General features: G+C 38.3%; 1 long non-coding RNA gene across 1 annotated transcript in view; it reads right to left on the bottom strand.

The window, feature by feature from the left end:
• LOC145674421 (uncharacterized) overlaps positions 1–14578 on the bottom strand; it is a 95309-nt gene that overhangs the window by 43233 nt on the left and 37498 nt on the right. The gene's annotated exons all lie outside the window — the stretch shown is intronic.

Below are 14578 nucleotides of genomic sequence, written 5' to 3'. Positions count from 1 at the left end.
CAAACGGATTTAAAATGGTGGACACTTGTATACCTGCTGTGTGTGGTTGCATAACCGCCACATACGGATGGTGCCCAATAATGAAGTTCGGAATATGAAGTACTGTGAATATGCAGTCGAAGGTTCGTAGTGAGGCACGTGCGGTGTTGCTACAGCATAACACATAAAGCAGAGTGATTGAGAGCTGTTGAAACTAGATGCAAACCCGCTATCAAAATGTACATAAATTATCGTGGACAAATGTATGTTAACATATGCAGCATTGTGGAGTATAGTATTAACATACGTAAGAAACAGCTGACAAATGACCTTCTGGGAACAGTGATAATGTGATTCGCATATTAGTGGCATAGTTGGTGACGTGCAATGCTGTAAAGCATAACCTCCAGGCACACACATAAAATGCACAAAGACAGAAGAAGACGTGTCAATACAGGAAATGGTGTTTGTAATTCACTTGTACCTTACAACGTCACGAAATATACTAAAAATGTGAACCATTGACTTCAATGCACAAGAGATAGCGTCGAAGCACTTCGTCTCTCATACGAGGAAAAACGTCGTGGTTAACACGAATTCTTGCGGGAGCCTCGACAATGCGGCCCACAAGGTCCAATTCATTCTCCACTGGTGTCTGGTAGACCAACTCCTTCATGTGTCCTCATAGCTAAAAGTCCATAGGGTCATATCCGGTGATCTAGGAGGCCATGCTACAGGACCACCATGCCCGATCCATTGATTCCCAAACATATTAGAAAGTACAGTTTGAACAAACTGCGGCCGATGGAGTGGAGCTCCGTCATGCTGGAACCACATTTGTCGCCGGACTGCAAGGGGGACATTTTCTAGCAGTTCCGAGAGTACCTCTGAAAGAAACACACTGTAAGTATGCACGTTCAGCCGTGGAGGTAATACATAAGGTCCTACTAAGACATTATCCACTACGCCGGCCCACACATTGACTGTGAATCGTTCTTGATGACCTCGGCGAAACATTGCATGCAGATTGTTTGCTGCCCACACATGCCTATTATGAGCATTGTAACATCCGTCACGAGTAAAACTACTCTCATCCCTGAACAAAACATGCCGCGCGAACTGCTGATTCTCCACACACTGCCGCAGGTACCATCGGGCAAATCGCACACGTTTGGGATAGTCTGTAGGACGCAAAACTTGAACTCTTTGAGGATGATATGGATAGAGATGTTCTTCATGTAGGACGTTCCACACTTGCTGGTGCTGAACATGCAACACATGTCCAACGGTCCGCGTGCTTGTTGAGGGATTTTGTTCAAATTGGTCCAAGACATTCTCTTCGAATGCTGGTGTTCTCAATGTTCGTGGTCTTCCTGCATCAGGCCGGTGAATATGTAAGGAACCTGATTCTCGCAGCTGCCGATCAATTGACGTAAATGAAGTGTGATGGGGGCACCGTCGTTCTGGAAAACGTTCTCTATACAGTCTTTGTGCCTCCCTTGCATTTCCCAAAGCTGTACCATATGCCAGATGCATATAACTTAATTCTGCCCAAGTAAACTCCATTTCCCATTACGGTGGTTTATAAAGCACAGACAGTAAGCACTGCACACAAGCACAGTTGCTTCCAGAATACACGTCAGTCTTCGGTAGAGTAGCTTCTTTAGGTGCTCATCTTTCATATGGCTTAGAGTCGAATCCCACTAACAGCATGACTCTGTTAGTCAATGTTCATTTTATCTCTTCTATCGTACTTTTGTTCTATAAACAGTTTTGGACGTAAGAAAACCGTTATGTACTATCATTTCAAGGACAATGTCTTTTTGTTGAATATTTTGGACTCAGTTAAAATTATCGTGTGAAACTGAAATACCTCTTACATGTTTTAAGATTTAAAGAAGATCAGAAACCAATTTCCTTACACACAGTAAAATGATAATCAATGTTGTTTTTGTTTTTAAAGATTGACAATATCCTCCAGAGTCCGACTGTGTGTACATTTGAATGCAGCCTAAATCTGTTTACATTACGAGAGTTAATTACATCCGACGACTAAAGTTCAGACACAAATGCAGGCGATCTTGGAATTCGTTTATAGAGATACCATCTCGGCATTCGACTTATGAAACTGAAGAAAGCCACTCAGAATGGTTGAACAAAGAGTGGCGAATCTAGGCTGGGGTCGGGGGGCCTTGGTCCCCCAATTTTGCTGCGTTACTAGAAAATCACTAATATCATAAATACCAAAACGCAGTCCAAATTACGTATTTTACATAACAAAATACTGACAAACCCTCCCCCTCCAGTTTTTACTTTCAAGATCGGCTACTGAACACAAGGATCGTACCCGGTTCTCTCTACACTTAATCTGCTTTGGTGTGCTAAATTGGAATAGGCGTATAGATTTGAGGCTCCAGTAGTTGCATTGTAAGCAAAAATAAACATGAGAAGAGTATGACGTTATGATTATTATTTTGAAATAACGTCCCCGCCTTATAGACCTAACAAAATGGACACGAAGACAATCGTGGTGTAACTTTAAATGGAGGAATAAAGACAAGGTATAAAATATGAAGGTAGCTTATTGTTCTGTTTACATATTTTGGAATCCGTTAACACGAGGGCTTGGGTACCCGAAGAGAAAACGAAACCGTAGCAGGACTTACATTTAATTTTTAACGAGCTAAACCAATTCATTTAGATATCACATTCGCGCACTACAGTATCATTCAATTGTACGTTTATAACAATTGTTTATTGTTTGATTGTTTATTTGTTAAGGTGTTCAACGTCCCTTTTCAGCAGCGGCGCTATATGGAGACGGGACCTAAAGTTTCAAATGCGATCCGATCCATCTCTTGGTTGTTGAATCCAAAGCTTGGACTCTTAGTGCGGATTGACCCCGCGACACGGCGCGTCAACGTGCAACCTTGCTTTCTGTTGCTTCCTTCCTTATCCACGTAACGGTGCAACAACTGAAAGGAACAAGTACCATTGAAATCAGGTAGACGGTTGCAGACTTATTAAAACAATGCATATGATTTCAAATCACAAATCTCTTATACATTTAATCAGATCATTCATGTAATGTACTTAATATTGGGTCTCGTTCATTAGTGACATTCACTCAGTTCACTAGACATAACGATCTTTCTAGCCATTGCTAAACATTACTCATATCTGGAAATGTGCTGACTGTATTCGCTATCGTGCTATTTGGGGTTTTCCTTTGCATTAAGTGTTTTCACAATTTCAATCACTGCTTCCTGTGTTATGCTGTAGCAACACCGCACATGCCTCACTACAAACCTTCGACTGCATATTCCGAACTTCATTATTGGGCACCATCCGTATGTGGCGGTTATGCAACCACACACAGCAGGTATACAAGTGTCCACCATTTTGTATCCGTTTGAGTCGTCTTGGTACAAGGAAGTACTGTTAACAGGTGAGGAAGTCGTCCATTCATACGCCTTTCCAGCCACCTTCACTCGGCAGATTATCCGGGAATCCCTATGCTCCTTTGGAGAATCCCTTCCGCAGGCATTGCAAGAATATGAAACATGCATGTTTAACAAGAGCAGGTAACAAGAGTTTTCAAACCGAACGGTCTACGTTGAATAGTTTCTGAAATATACGCCTTTGAAGATTCATTTCCCACGGTTTCGGCGCCTTATATCTCCGAAACAACGCGTTTCTGGACCCATGTTTACTAAGCGTTTTTGTTTCTTCGTATGAGAGGATTTACCTCCCGACGTTTGTCGGTAGAATTTTTTGACACCCGATATATAATAATTCAAATTCATCGTAATTTTACCCATGACAAACATTTTACAATTTTATATTGTAAAGATCAAATCCACCTTATTGTAACAGAGCGGTGCTTGAGCGATTGACCGTAGAAATTCAAACTCCGATTAGTAATTATTTCACAGCATTGTTTAATTGCAAGTGTAAACTCTTTAGTCAGTGAACAGGAGGACGTGGATCATGTGTTAAAGTTGATTACGATGGGTTTTGATGGGTAGTGGGTCAAAGTGCGTCACGTTAGGTAGTGGGACATATTGGATCACGGTTTGTCGAAGTGGGTCTTGGTGGAAAGTGGATCACAGTGGGTCATGGTCACGATGGGTGGTGGGTCAATGAGTTGTGGGTCAATATTTTATTGACCTACATCATGTGTGACCTACATCATGTGAACAGTGATCAGAAATAACGAATTGAAGCAAGCATCATTCCTTCTGATCACTGTTCAGACACTTTCTGCTTTATATATTTTCCTTGGAACAACGTAAACATGATAGCCTAAACTAATACTTGAAGGCTTTGAAGGTTGCTTGAGATTCCGCCATCACTTTTTCAAGCTTGACGTATTATAAGAAAAGTAACAATGCACTGTAGTGCCTTTCTTTGCTAAACAAACGCATGTTTAATTAGATGTGTAACCACGGTCTCAATTAATACGGATAATCAACACAATTGCATTTGCTGTCACTACTGGAAGTAATATTTCTTTATAGATTAATTGGTATTTTGGGCTTCAAGACTTTTACTTGCCTCCTGATGTGACACTCGTCAATGAGCACGCATAAGGTTGTAATGAAAAATGAGACTGAATTAAATTGTTCATTACGAAGCAACACCCTGAAAGAGTTTTGATTTAGAGAGGTTGAGTGTCAAGAAAAAAAGTAGATTTTGTTGCGGAGGATGATAGGTAAATATAAAAGTTCGTAGTAAAGCTATACGTATAAGGTAAAATTTTTAAGGGGATGACAATAGTTTCAAGAAGCAAAGAAATATGAAGTTTGTTTACAGGGTGTCCAAAAAGTCCCGTATCATAGATAAGAGCATATTTATTCAATGTGCCCCTGTTGAATTTTACCCATGTTTTGAAGCGGAATGGTAAAGGATGAAAATACGGGGCGGGACAATTTGGACAAATTGCTTCCCTTATATATCCTTTGTTTTCGTGCAATGATGAGCCCCGTCGCGAATCTATACGCTGCATTACAACAGAGATTAACCTTACTCCCAGAAAGTGTAGTTCACCGAACTCAAAGTAAACCACGGGCTCTTTGACGATCAATACAGTTTGCCTGAAATCTAGTGTTCAAGTAGTTTAATATGAGCAAGACGTAATGTGCCACGGCATGAACCATGCTTTCTTGATATGTTCTTATAACAAAGTGCAATAATCTTATCCATGTTCAATAAATGACCACACAATATTAGTTTGTATTCACGATCGTGGGGAAGGAAAAGTCGCAGCTTAAATGGATGTAGTTTTCCTCTGGGATATCGTGAATGGCTGAGCGTCTTGTCTTATCCTCCTGTCCTCCCTTCGTTTTCAAATACCGTATTTACGCAATCCTAAAACGCACACTTTTAATTATTTTTCAGCCCCAAAATCGAGGTTTGTCTTACATTCGAGTTTGCAAGTTTAGGCCTACATTTTGCACTGTCAATAAGACCCAATTTACAGCAGAAAACAATTGAGTTTTGCCGGAGATAGCTAATATCGTTAGCCATGATTCTGTGAAAAATGTGTACTAGGAATACCCACATTTTCCGAAAAATCTGAAATTGTTTTATCCGGAAATTGGAAACTGAAAATGGAAGACGAAAAATTTTCATTGTTTTCACATGTTTATTTATCTTTTTTCTTTCTTAAAAGTCAATGCCGTGTAGTTATTTTGTCTCACATTTGATGGCGTCTTAGACTCGCGTAAATACGGTATCTAAAAATGTCCCGCAACCCGCTTTAATTGGAACCTACGATTGAAACTGCTAAACTTTTATTCTTATGAACTTTTAGTTGAGATGCATATTCAACAATTTTTCCTATGGTCACGGACTTTCACCCCAACGAAACTGTGTTGCAAACCTCGGAAACACTTAATATATACAGAAGTAAACATAATGTTTAAAATTGTAAAAAATTTGTTCTCACACATTTTCACCGCAAATTCAGTTTTACCAATTTCTTGTATATTACACCACTTTTGAAGTATTCTGTATATATATAAATGAAAGTCAACGCTTTACTTTTACATAACAAAAAATTACATTTGAAGAAAAAGACGCCATACAGTTTACCTCAGTTACATATTCACCCATTTAAAGGAAAGTAAACGTTTTATTTTAAAAAAGCTGAACACTGTTTGAAACTGAAAGAAATGTTTTCAAACCTCAGATGTTATTTCACTTAACACATTTCAGGAATTTTGCAGAAATTATAAAGTAACGTGTATACAGGGTGTATCAGATCACCCGTCCCAGGCTTTTTTCGGCTCGTAGTGCACTTATACACTTCAAACAACAAATGGTGATGGTTTCATATTTGGTTCTACAACTAAGTCAAACTAGATTCAGGTATTCTTATTATGATAATGCCATTAAGCGATCAGCTAATTGCTTCACATGGCATTTGATACATAGATTTGGTGTTCCAAATAATTCTCTGCAACACAGACTGTCACAGCAAAAGCAAGGAATGAAATTACCTTTTGCGCGTAAGTTAGGAGTTGCGAAAATACTTTCCCCGATATGTTGGAAAAGAGCTGAAATGCCATGTGAAACAGTTAGCTGATCGTTTAATGTCATTATCACGGTAAGAATGCCTGAAGATAGTTTGACTTACCTGAAGAACTAAATATCAATGCCAGGTTCAACAAAGATAAACAGAGTGGTGTGAATGGTTTTTATACGAGTTTAAGAAGTGGCTTCCCAATTTATTTGTTAGAACACCTGTGTCTACAAGTATATTGAAATCTTTGAGTTTTATTTCCAACGCTTATGCCGGCTAGGCTAATGGAGACGGCAAAGATGAGAAATGAATGAAATGGTGGAATCAAGAAAGTGGGAGAAAACGGAAGAATCTGGAGGAAACCCACACACACGGTGCTTGTCCACCACAAAGGTCACTTGGCGGAGCTGTGATCGAACCAAGAACTCTATGCAGCAGATGTGAACGCTCTAGCATTGAGCCACCGCGGTCCGTAAGTATATCGTGAACAACAAATTTCAATAAGGAACAACTTGCAAAGTTCTATACAAATTAGTGCACACTGATGAAGAAATGTTCTTTTCCACCATCAAGAATAATGAACGCTCATGAGATTGGTGTATCGTGTGTTCATTTTAATCCCAAAGTGATATGTGTAAAATGGAAACGAGTTCTGGGCAAGTTGACGTCGGGCTAGTGTTGCCAGACGTCCCGGTTTTCAATGAAAGAATTAACTGTCCCGAAAAAGGCTTTCAGGACGCCTGTTTCGCTCTTCAGATTGAAAAAAAATCAGCCCGCAAGAACTAGTATGTCTCACCTGAAAACGGAAGGTAGTATTCCTGAGTCAAATGATGACGCAACAAAGAAAAGAGTATCTCTTCAATCGTAAATGGGAGAGTGTGTCGTAATTGGCGAAATATTTAGGACATGTTAAACACAAAAGCTCGGAATTCGGAATAAGGGACACCATGCAGCTCTCCAGTTACCTCTCCACATTTTCTATACATCCTTTGCGGGGCTTCATTTGTGCTAACTGTATATAAAAAGAATGAACAGGAAAATTGTAAGTAGCCACTAATCTGGAAAAGACAGGTATAATCGATTCTTACCAAATGAGTAGGAACCGTGATCTAAATGGCTATATAGCGTGAGATTGGTGTCCCGGTTTTTCGCTTACAAAATCTGGCAATCCTAAGTCGAGCGAAAGAGGCCGGAATATAACATTGGTATTCTGCGTGAGTGTTACTGGTCAGTTTGTACTACCCCTCTTCATAGTCATATTTCCGCGCCAGATAATGAGTGAGGGACTGTTGGTTGATGCTCCACCTGAGAGTATTGCTGTAGCACAAAGTACTGATTGGATAACGAATGATTTTTTTAAAACTTCGTTGCAACACTTTGTGAAATTCTGTCATCCTTCCCCTCACATCCCAGTTCTGATAATTTTTGATGTACATGTCAGCCATAAAGAACTGAAAGTGATTAAATATGCGAGGGATCACAGGATTCACTGCTCAGTACTCCTCCACATATCACTCACAAGACTCAACTAACTGATAGGTGTTTTAAGAAACCATTTCAAGACGCATACAATGATGCTTGTTCACTGTGAATGCACAAGAATGCTGGAGTAAAGGCATCCGAATACGATGTAGTGCATCTATTTCAGAGGCAAGCGAAAAGGTATGTCACATGGACGTAGCTCTCAAACGATTTGCCTTCACCAGAATATATTCACTGAACCCTCAGATATTCACAGACACTGACTATCTGTCCGCAAACGAACACGACCATCTGATCGGCACTTTGTGTGCAAAGCATTGGGCACGTCCATCCTCACCACAACAAACGTCTGCAGATCAGGCGCCATGTTCAGGATAAACGATCTCCCGACATCATTGATGCAGTCCATATGGTTCCCCAAATCTCAACAGGACAATTAGCTAGGGATGCTGCTATGAGCCACATAATGATTTGGAGGATTCTGCACTATAACGCGTTAAATCCTTATCATGATCGTCTGCACCAAAAACTCCGAGAACAAGATTTCCATAACCATCTGGAGTTTTGTCAATGGGTGAGAGCCAGGAACCCATGTTTCACCCAAACATTCTGTGTACGGATGAGGCGACCTTCAAGATTAATGTAGGTCAACGTACACAACGGTCACTACTAGTCCAGCGAGAATCCTCATTGGGTACGTGAAGTTGACAATGAACATATCTGGAGTCTAAATGTCTGGTGTGGTATAGTGGGAGGCCAAATTGGTCCTTATTTCTTCAAAGGTACTTTAACAGAAGTAGGATACGCTAATTTTTTGTCAGATGTTCTTTGTGAGCTCTTGGAAGAGGTCTCATTAGCAACTCGTGAAATGATGTAATTACAAGACGGTTACTCTGCTCATTTTCCAAGAGTTGCCGGACAAACTGTTGTTCATATATTTCCAAACAGGTGAATCGGAAGAGGAGGCCGTTTCTTGGTCAGTTCGTTCTCCGGACCTGACTCTTCTCGATTTTTCTTTTGGGGACGTGTCAAGGAGCTGGTTTAGCAAGAGCGTCCTACTACAAGGGAAGACATAATGAACAAGATCTATAATGTCTGCCATGGACTAAGAGGAAATGAAGTGTTTAGAGCAATCTACAATATCCCGGTGCGCATTCGAATGTGCATCGCACGTGCTGGACGATCCTTTGAACATTTATTATTTTTTTTTTGGGGGGGGGGAGTACGATATTTTGGCGAGAATGTTCAGGACTTGCAGTTCATGTTATTTTATTTATTATCTTAACTTTGTTTATTTGTACTATTCTTGAACAATTGTTTGTGCAATGAGTTCCGAAAAGTAATTTATTAAAATCAGGGGTGGATAACTTAACGTAACTGTAACGTAAGGAAAATAGTTCTCTGTAACAAAATTATTGGTTATTTAATGTAGGTAGGTACAAGGTATAACACCAATTTTTGTTACGACACCGTAACGTTATTCGAGCATGTAACGTTATTGTACCGTAACTAATTGAAGGAACAAATCTGTTTCGGGTATTCCTTTCACGCTTGGTGGAAGAAAATCAACAACTGGTACCAGCTGAATGAGATTCTTTCCTCTGCGGGTATCTAATGGAACGAAAATGTGTGGAACAGAAGCTATTTCGTTACAAATACTATTTGCCACATGAGTAACACAGTTGACCAGACAGGTTTGGTAAAGGTATTGTGTTCATCAGTTACAGATCTTATCAGATCTTTGGAGAGTTCCTCGGACATGGTATCTATTGTATTGTTCTTCAGAGGGTCACATTGAATTTCGTTCTTCAGGTGGTGAAGCAGAATGAATATTTCACTTTCATAAGTTGTTATTGCAAATATGAAGTAGAGACAGGGAGAAAAAAGAGATCGATTTCTGTGAATATCATAGGAGGAAGTCAGTCACATACAAGGAAAAAGGCAGGTGGAAGGGGATAGCAGGGTCAGGGGGAAGCACAGAGTGAGACAAAAGTAGCAAAGGGGAGGGAAAATAGACAATCTCTTTCTTTCTTCATCTTACTTTGTTTTCATAGCGCTCTTCGCTGTCCACAACAAGAGTAGGATTAATTTATGTAAGAACTGTTCCATGAATGGTGGGCGCAAGCCTGTGAAAATCATATTATTATTATTATTATTATTATTATTATTATTATTATTATTATTATTATTATTATTATTATTATTATTAAAACAAAGCCCACAAAATAGCTAGGATATTGTGTGATGCATGGCCACGTCATTGGCTATCAATCTGCATTATTTTTGGAATATTTCACCGTTGTTTGCTGATTCTTAATCCAGGCACATCCCCAATTTGTTCACTATATTGAATCAAACTATATTATTATTATTATTATTATTATTATTATTATTATTATTATTATTATTATTATTATTATGTCTAGCGAGCATAGCCTAGTGGCTAGCGTTCTTCTTTCGCAAAAGGGAGATCCTGGGTTCAAAGCTTGTGGCCTGCTACCCTGACCGGTTTTACCAGCTTTTTTCGTTGTTCCACAAAGGGAATATCGGGATGTTATCTTTAAGCATAAATCCTGCCTGATTTTCTCCTTTCCTTTTTCCATTATTGATGTTAAAATATTATGTTGTAAATTGGGCTTAGAAGCTGCATTTGAAATATTTTACATAAATAAGTGAATGTTTAGAGCACGCCAGGCACGCGCCCAGATTTTTTTTTTTTTTTGGTTTGGAGGGATCCGAAGATTTTTGCAGGTCTAATACGTATATGTAGTATTTAACCTGTATTATTCAACACCCGAAAAGACGACAAGTAATTGTTAATTAGTGCCTCTTATTAAACATGATAGAACTAAAGATATTAAAATTTTTAGGCTATGTCAATCATTTCGATGATAAAGAAGTATACTTATAGTAAGAAAGTTCACAAATGTTCGTCGACTTGCGAAGTTTTGTGGGGAGGAATCTGAATCCTGTGGATCCCCACATAGGCCTTGGTTTCAATTCCCAGTGGGAGCTAAAGTACTTTTCCGGCGTTGATTCAGTATCTTGAGACAATGGAAAAGCTTACGGTAGACTAGCGGAGTCCGGTTACGTGCTATGTGCCTTCCTTTTACTTAAGGAAAATGCTGTTGTTTGAGGTTGCAATTCATCAAGTATAAAAGGGGGAAGGGAGTTAGTAAAATCAATCTCATGTTGAAAGTTTACACATGTAGGCCACATGAAAGACAATATTTCAATATACACTATGTAAAATATTTATAAGTCAAAACTTGGTGTATATTTTCGGGTCGCGGACATAAGCTCACCGGCATTAAGCTCACCTATGTTAATGCAAAAATGGACAAAAGCTCCCCGGACATAAGCTCACCACTAATAATATATTTGTATTATAAGATAATTTACGAAATAAAGAATACAATAATAATAAGTAATTACATTTATAGATTAACTAATTTAATTGCAAAGGAAAATAAACATGAATAAAATAAATAAGCAACGGAAAAATGACAGACGGAAAATATGACAGAAATAAAACTAGACTTTGAATATTAATATGAAGTAGATTTTTAATATTAAAATATAAACTGAAAACAGATCTGGACTAACAAAAGAATACTACTTCCTCTTACTGAAGAAAGCAATCCAACTCCCTCCCCTGTGCTGATACTTTCGTGCAGGAAATTTTGCAGCACACAAATATCGGTAAACGAAACTTTGGTGAAAGGATATCTCCTTGTTATTTTTTTCCACACTGGCTGAAAGTATCTCAGATATATCTCATTTTGCTTTAGAAAAACGTATGCTGGGTATGAAGATTTATTAAAATATAGACTTTGACTAGTAGTAGGCCTAAGTCAGTAGAAAATAGCCCGGATATTTAAATGTGGGCTTTGACTACTAGTAGCCCTAGTTCCTCAATAGAAAGTAGGCTATATAACTAATGTCATATAGAAGTTATCAGACATCAGAATAAAATATTAAGATGTTGCAGAGTTCAAATCTTAAGGCTGCCATCATACTTGCAGACCAATACTCATCAAATGAATCTCTTCCTTATTTACTAAGAACAAAACAACTTATGAACAATAAAAGAAAACAAAGAAAAAGAAAGCTTAGTGTTAGGAAATAAGAAAGAGATTTATTTGAGTGTTGGTCAGCAAGCACGACGCCAGCACAAAGAAGCAAGGCCTAAATACATCTGAGTATGATAAATTCGTAAAAAAAAAGTCACAAAGTAGAACCACGAATCCTGTTAGCAAGCAAATTCTATTATGTAAGTATTCATGCCTAATCATGAAATTATTTTAATGCAGTTGATAAATTGTCAGGCTTATAAGAAAAATTTGGTTCCAAAATTTCCAGTGCCAAATTAGGCCTACAGTCACCCATGCTTAACACATTAAACTTGCAACATACCTATTTTATTGATATCTGATAGCTGCTATACGACATTAGTAGCTCTACTTTCTACTGAGTTATTAGGCCTATTCGTAATTGTAGTCAAAGGCTACATGTTTATATCCAGGGCATTTTATTACAAGTTTCTCAAAGTCTGCCCACGTTTAATACAACGCAACTCCGCAATGTTCTTATTATTTTTTATACCTGATAAATGATATAAGCTCCATTTTCTGCTTAGGAAGTAGCTAAAGTCTAAATTTCAATATTTGGTGAATTTTATTACTTAAGGGAGATTATGTTTGCTATTGGTGAGCTTTTGTCCGCTCCTGTAATGTAAGGCTACCGGTGAGCTTATTTATTTATTTGCCATCAACACCACAGGCATAAGCCCAATTATAGTGTTGGTGTATTACATAATACATTTACAATAGTTTTCTTAAACATAGAGTTCATATTACATATGTCAATTTCTTTGTGTTCGATACATACTTTGTTATAAGTAAAACACATTCTATGATGTGATGCACATTATATGATGTACATTTCCTTTGACCCTTTTCCGTCATCTCCATGGCTTGGGATTAAAATTCTCAAGAATGAGCGGTGAATTTAACCCTCTCATGTAGTATGGATTACCCTCTTCCCCCTCGATTTAAAAAATATTTTTCTCGATAATTTCCGATAACTGTAAGAGGTGATTTCCTCACATCAAAATAAGAGAAAAAGTTCATATGGACTTATGGCGAAAAGTGCATAGTTTCAGAGCTAGGGCTTTCCAAAATTGCAAAAAAGGTAAATTTCAACAGGCCCTATTTCGAATTTCAGAAACTGTGGATGGTGGTCCTTATCAGTGTAAAGAAAGCCACGTATACACAATCCAAAAGTGCATATTTAATCTATTTTCAATAAGTGTACAGGGTATTCCCTATAGGGTGTAATTCTCAGATATGCTCTCAATAGAATTTTCAGATATACCTGGATTTCAAGGAGGTCCAAAGGAGGCAGGAGGTAAGCCTTGATAACAATGGACATCCAATGCTTCGGAGGGGAGTCGGAAGTGTTAAGAACCGGCAGCTCCATGTTCTTGTGTGTGTGTGTGTGTGTGTGTTCAGAATAACGTGTGATGCGATGTATTTCGTCAAGGTATAATTCACTTTTTCTCCACTTACAAGCGCGAAAGAAAACATCGCATCATGCGTTTTCCCGAGTACGAGAGACCGTGCTGCTGACGATCCTTAACACTTCCGACATTACGCCAAATGATTTCGTGTTCACTGCTATCAAGGCTTATCATTTGCCTACTTTGGACCAATCATAAAGTCAGAGCATATCTCAAAATTCGGTTGATGTCATGCATGTTTGGGAATTTCAACCTACAGCGAATACTCTGTACACCAATTGAATATTAATGAAATATGCATTTTTGGATAGCGTATGCATGGCATCCTTTACGGTGATAAGGATCACCACCCAAAAGCTCTCGAATTCGAAATAGGGCCTTTTGAAATTTGGCTTTTTTGCGATTTTGGACAGCCCTAGCTTTGAAACTATGCACTTTTCCCCACAGGTCCATATGAACTTTTTCTCTTGTTTTGATGTGAGGAACCACATGTCTTACAGTTTGTCGATATAGTTCATTAACACCCTATATATATATATATATATATATATATATATATATATATATATATATATATATATATATATATATAATATGCTCAACGATAATTTTCGTTAGAAAGTATTCGACTTTGGCTAGCAGGCTTTTCTTTGAGGCTTCCCAATTATTACCTATGCAGTGAGTTAACGTCAGTAAGAAATAAGTGGGTTTACCCTCCTAGCCCCCGTGCATTTCTTTTAGAGTTCAACAATAAATTTTCAACAATTCATTCGGTTTCGATACAATATGATGTACATTTCCTTTGACTCTTTTCCGTCATCCCCATGGCTTGGGATTAAAATCCTCAAGAACGAGCGGTGAATTTAACCCTCTCATGTAGTATGGATTATCCTCTTCCCTCCCGATTTAAAAAATATTTTTCTCGATAATTTCCATTACAACTGTTCGATTTTAGTGTAATATGTCGTATATTTTCCTTAAGGCTTCACAATCATTTCCACTACTTCGGTTTGAACTGAGTGAACTTATCTCACTCCCACCAGGTTAATATAAATAATACTAGCTGAAAT

This window comes from Thermobia domestica, chromosome 17, assembly GCF_964235325.1.
Source record: "Thermobia domestica chromosome 17, izTheDome1.hap1.1, whole genome shotgun sequence".
Lineage (NCBI taxonomy): Eukaryota > Metazoa > Arthropoda > Insecta > Zygentoma > Lepismatidae > Thermobia > Thermobia domestica.
The sequence above is the reverse complement of the archived record's forward strand: the minus strand, read 5'-3'. Positions and strand labels throughout refer to the sequence as shown.